Source organism: Bombina bombina, chromosome 1 (genome assembly GCF_027579735.1).
Source record: "Bombina bombina isolate aBomBom1 chromosome 1, aBomBom1.pri, whole genome shotgun sequence".
NCBI lineage: Eukaryota > Metazoa > Chordata > Amphibia > Anura > Bombinatoridae > Bombina > Bombina bombina.
In genome coordinates this window covers 832,070,391-832,076,390 of record NC_069499.1, presented here as the reverse complement: position 1 = coordinate 832,076,390, position 6,000 = coordinate 832,070,391, and the positions used below count along the sequence as shown (strand labels likewise).

General features: G+C 33.9%; 1 protein-coding gene across 4 annotated transcripts in view; it reads left to right on the top strand.

Annotated features, from left to right (window-relative positions):
• The first annotated feature begins 313 nt into the window (after positions 1-313).
• Positions 314-6,000, top strand: part of ZNF185 (zinc finger protein 185 with LIM domain) — a 334,258-nt gene continuing 328,571 nt past the window's right edge. For all 4 annotated transcript variants that reach the window (XM_053699442.1, XM_053699440.1, XM_053699441.1 and 1 more), the window contains exon 1: positions 314-439. The gene's annotated coding sequence lies outside the window, so the exon portion shown is untranslated. The remainder of the gene's footprint in view (positions 440-6,000) is intronic.

Here is a 6,000-nt window from a genome sequence, read left to right as displayed (position 1 = left end):
ACAGGAAAGGCAACAGAACAGTTTTCCTTTTTTCTTAAATTGACAATTAGAAAACAAACATTTCTCAACTTGACCATGAAGCAATTTCTATAAAAAGGAGGCTTCAGTTTCCAGGATACACAATTGTGTGCTGACGTCTGCAAAGAGAATGTGAAAAATGTGGCAGCTATGCCCACTTAGAAACTGTGGAAGAAAACTAAAACAGCAAAAGAATTTAATAGAGAAACCAGTTTGGTCTCTTAAAGGACACCACACACCTAGCAGGTAATCTCCTCCCATCCTTAAAAACAGGGCTTGGCTTTTGGAGTGTGTGCTCAGACAGGTCTTGAATCAGTTTACTTTGACAGTTTAGGAGACACATTACTGACACACCTGTTTCTGGATCCTTAGGGAACCTGAAGCTGCAAGTTCTGCCTGCAGAAAATTTCTTCTATAGAAGGTATAAATTCATACACATTTAATGTATATTTTACTCTAATGTTCAAGTGTAAGCTAGTTCTAACTAGATGTAGTAATAGAATCTGTTGTATTATAGGTATGGCTTTCATTTCAGCAGTTATATTTTTCTTTTATTTGATTATGAATGTTTAATAGTTAGTAATTGGACAACTATACTGTACTGCAATACTACATATATGGATTTCTAGAGCTGCACCAGTATCTAACTTAATTCATGAATTTAGGGTAATTTTGTCTGTAAAAAAGGCCAGTCTTGATTATTTAATTACATTTTTTTAAACCGTTTCATATTGATTTATGTGCTTTCTATATTAGTAGTTATCATCACTTATCCTGGTCCCTTGCTCTTGTAAGCATGCCCTTCCTTTTTTTTTTCTTAGGCATTATTAATGAAAAATGTTGCGATAATTAATATGTTTTAATACTTATGACTTAATAGTTGTGCAAATCACCAGATCTCCTATTCAACAGTTATAGTGATCATAGTTATAGGTTAATACGTTTTATTTTTTCTTGATTGTTCCTCCAAAAATGTTTTTTGCTATGATGTTCATATCACTGAAGAGAATAAGACTGTTTTCTTTAAAGCTTAAAAACTTGGACTACTAAATATTATGTATTTATTTTGCTACCCTGAGTTCTTCTTCATGTTACTGAGCTAAATCTACACGCTCGCATGCCAGGATTAATCATCCTCAGCATATATGGGAAGTGTTTACAGTTTTGCTTTGTGTAGGTCGCCCTCCTTTATAACAAAACACAACTCTCACCTTTTTTAAACAAACATTTTGATAGCAAAAAAAAAACAAAAAACTTTTTTTGTTTGTGTGATATTTTCCACCACTGATACATTTTTTGTTTTACCTTTTTAAATTTCTTAAGCTTCAAATAAATTTGTGAACCCCTGTTCTTTAAAATAATTTTTTTTCAGCATTTTTTATTTTTACTTCATAAGCTAATTTTTCTTTTTAATGTATAGAGAACAATACAATGTTTTAACTTATTTTACAAAACTATTTTATCATTCTGTCTACAAGTCTGTGTGAAAAATTCCTAATAAGTTTTAAATTCTAAGATCATCTTGACTTGAGCACGTGTCATTCTTTTGATCTTTTGATTTAATACAAAGTTATATGTCAGAGGTAACTGAAAGACTTCTGAGATGATATAATACACATTAAGATGCATAACATTTAAAAAAGCAGACAATTAGAAGTAAATTCATTTAACATTGATTTATACTTAAAGGGATAGGAAAGTCAAAATTAAACTTGCATGATTCAGATAGATCATGTAATTTTAAGACACTTTTAATTCAACTTCTATTTTCAAATGTGCGTTGTTCTCTTTGTATCCTTTGTTGGCAAAGAATAGACACATATCCTAAACCAGTGGGAGCTAGCTGCTGATTGGTGCCTGTACACATTTGTCTCTTGTGATTGGTTAACTAGATGTGTTCAGAGTGCTACTTCTACTATGTGTTTACCCCTTTGCATGGGTTAAAGACATAGAGGTCACTATTAACATTTTAAGGATTAGAGTCATGTGCCTTTTTTATTGTTTTGTTTTTAATAAATGTTATAAATGAAATATTATTTTACATGATTAGACATTATAAATGTTGCTTAGAGTCGTTTTTGGTCTTAGGGTAGATGAACTAGAATACTTTTGTTGTGCAAGCTGGTGAATTATAAAATGCATAGGTGAGACTTTTGATCTGGGTAGATAAAAACTGTCGTAAGCCTGCATGAGCATTATTATTCATGAGGATGAATATGCAGTTCAAGCTGCTATACAGCAATATAGCTGTAGGCGTTGTCCTTATCAGGAAGAGACCTGCCTTTCACTAGGGAAGATGTGTACACAATCTTTTAATTTAAAAAATAAACTTATTTTTACCATTTTTATTTAAATAGTGTTCTTTCATACACATGATAGAAACATTATTGCCTTTAGGAAGACATGTTTATACAAAATAATCATAAGTGGTTCATGTAATAAGAAATAAGTTATAAGTGGTTAATGGGGACAATTTAGGCTATCTGGTCAGCCCAAGCCCATACCATTAGCTGTGTTATCGGAAAAAATAGATAATAATAAAGTAAATAAAATTCCAGGCCCAGATGGAATACACCCAAGGATTTTACAGGAATTTGGCTCTGTAAAAGACAATGAAAAGACAAGGGGCGCCTCATAGTGAACTCCGTGTGTGAAAGAGAAATAATGTGATAAAATAAAACTCACAATTCTGGTGGAACAGTGTGCAAAACGAGCAGGCTGATGCTCACAGTGGTCAGCTCACTGGGCAGCTGTCCCTGCTCATTCAGCCATGCCGGGGGACAGCACAGTGACACTGATCTCTGGTTTACCATTTTCCCTGCTAGTGATCACACTAGATGACCATTTTGACGCGGTACATCAAATCACCTGTTTAATATCAACCTCTCCAGGAAAGCTACACACAGGACGGCAACAGTGAAAACCTCACTGATCTCGTAGCCATCTGTGGAAAAGTACCTTGAAATCAGCCGTTTTGGAAATTGCCGAAAGAGCCCAGTGAGCTGACCACTGAGAGCATCAGCCTGCTCGTTTTGCATTCTGTTACACACAGGTGTCACTAGAATTGTGAGTTTCATTTTATCACATTATTTCTCTTTCACACACAGAGTTCACTATAAGGTGTCCCTTGTCTTTTCATTGATCTTTTCAGAGGTGAACCTGCATCTATTTACCAAAGTGGAGCTGCCTTAGAGACAAACCATCACATCTTTGGAATCAAAATATCAAGAGTTTGCACTCATCACCTGATTTACTTCATGGACTAATATATTTTTATTGTTTTTGCACACACAATATTATATGTGCATATAGTAATACCAATTGTGTTCACTATTTTAACTTTGTGCACATCACTTTGTTTGTATTATTTAATTGATGGTTTGTCTAATACTATTCCTTTTATTCTTTATTTTTTATTATTAATATTATTATATATTCACATATATATCTTTTTGTCCATATGCACTGCCTTCTGGGGGATCCACTTGAGACTCCCAAAATCCATAAACACTGTTAAAGACAAACCTCTACTCTTAATTATTCAAGACTCATTATCCTCAGGCAAAGTACCCCAGAACTGGCGTAAAGCTGATGTGGTGCCACTTTTTTGAAAGGGAAGTAGGGCTGATCCAAGAAGCTATAGACCAGTTAGTCTGACATCAATAGTGGGGAAGATACTTGAAGGGATTATATTGATGAGTATATTCGTATAAACAAGATTATGAGTTCAAATCAGCATGTTTTTATGAGAAATAGATCATGTCAAACAAATCTAATTAGATTATACGAAGAAGTAAAAATATAGATAAAGAGGAATCAATTGATGTGATATACCTGCATTTTGCAAAGGTGTTTGATACAGTGGCACATGAGAGATTAATATACACAAGTAAGGGTCTGTGAATAGCTGAATAGCTCATGGATAAATAACTAGATAAAAGACAGGGAGCAACGAGTAGTAGTAAATTAATCATACTCAGATTAATTTCAGTAGAGTCCCCCAGGGATAAGTACAGGGCCCTATTATTTTTAATATTTTTATTAATGACTTGGAGCAAGAATTAAATAGCAACATAACCTTACACAACTTTGTATCATCTGCAAAAATAGAGATGTTGCTATTTAATTCTTGCTCCAAGTCATTAATAAAAATATTAAAAATAATAGGGCCATGTACTGATCCCTGGGGGACTCTACTGATTACCTTTGTCCAATCTGAGTATGATTAATTTACTAATACTCATTGCTCCCTAGGTCAGGGCAGGATGAACTTGCTATTACAAGAGGATCTACAAATATTAGAAGAATGGGCAGGTAAGTGTAATATGATATTTAATACTGGAAAATGCAAGGTTATACATTTTGGAAGTAAAAATAAGTAGGCAATCTATTATTTAAATGGGACTAGACTTAGGCAAACAGAGGAGAAAATAGATTTGGGAGTAGTAATAGATAACAAGCTAAAATGGGGTGCACAATGCAGGGCAGCAGCTTCTAAGGCTAATAAGAAACTAGCATGTATTAAAAGAGGCATTGGTGCAAGGGAGTAAATCATTATTCTGTCACTATATAATCCCTGGTAAGATCTTACCTTGAGTATGGAGTGCAGTTCTGGGGACCAATCTCAAAAAAAGGCATCGTAGACGTAGTAAAAGTTCAGAGAAGGGCCATAAAACTAATAAGGGAAATGGAGAATTTAAGCCAAGAAAAAAGGCACTTGAGAGATGACCTGATTACTTTATATAAATATATTCAAGGCCTTTATACAGAGATGGCAGAAGCTCTGTTTATTCAAAGAAAATGGTTTGTGACAAGAGGTTACAATTTAAAGATCAAGGAAAGGAGATTTTTTTTTTTTAAATAATTTTTATTGTGGGTTAAAGATGCATACACGCATAAGTACAATTAGTAAATAAATCTTACAAACAGCAGTCTCCATGACAATAAGATGACATACACATAAGTGATTACAGACATTATGACAGACCATAATACACAATAATATATTCTGCTGTCTAAATAGTTACTTAAGTGTGCAACAAATGATAACGAGTTCAAAACCCTAATTTTATCTCCTCCTTAGAACAGGTGAGGCCACTTTTGGACTTCCAGTGTAGTTAATGGTTTATAATATGAGAGGATTATCTTATAATAAGGCCACTTTTGGACCTTAAGCGAGGAAGATATACATATGCTGGGAGCAAAAATACCAGAATATAAAGAAGATTTATAAAGAAAATGTGTTGGGGAATTTTATATATTAACAGGTCCCTATCAGAAAGGTCTAGGGAGAGTATATAATACTTCCTAGGAGGGTTGACAGGGATAAATCAGAAATACAGGTCCAACCTAGAACTCTGGTCATATGACCACAAAGGACCACAAAATGGAATATATAAGGGTCCAGAAGAACACTATAGATATCGAGCTGTATCACTTAATAGGATTAGTATGCTACAGGGCTTAACATTATTACAAATAGACAATTTTTTATGAACTTTACAACATTTACACTAAACATATCAAAAAGATAAAAACTTGACTTTGTCTCTTACATCAGAGATAGCTAGTATAGTTGTACATTACCTTGGTATGTTATAGCAATTGATAACTGACATTCGTATGGTAAATAAGGAACTCTATGTCTAGCAATTGAAATCTATATTAAGTACCATCTACCAAACTGTAAATCAAATGCTAACAACTCAGGAAAATGAGTCTTCTATAATATACTATAATGTCTTACTGGTGAACTAGTTCAGTCAGATTTAAGTAGACAAAGGGAAGTAAGCCTTCATTACTTGTTAGGAAAAAATCGCTAGGCAGGTATCACCTATCTAGTAGTTAGGAAGTGCGAGACAGAAACGGCCTACCTTACTCTTATAATAAAGGCGAACACCATAGTAGGGAGCTATACACCGCAGCCATGGAGATGTACTAGTATCAATGTAAGCTGCTCTACAAGAGATATATTGTGGGGAG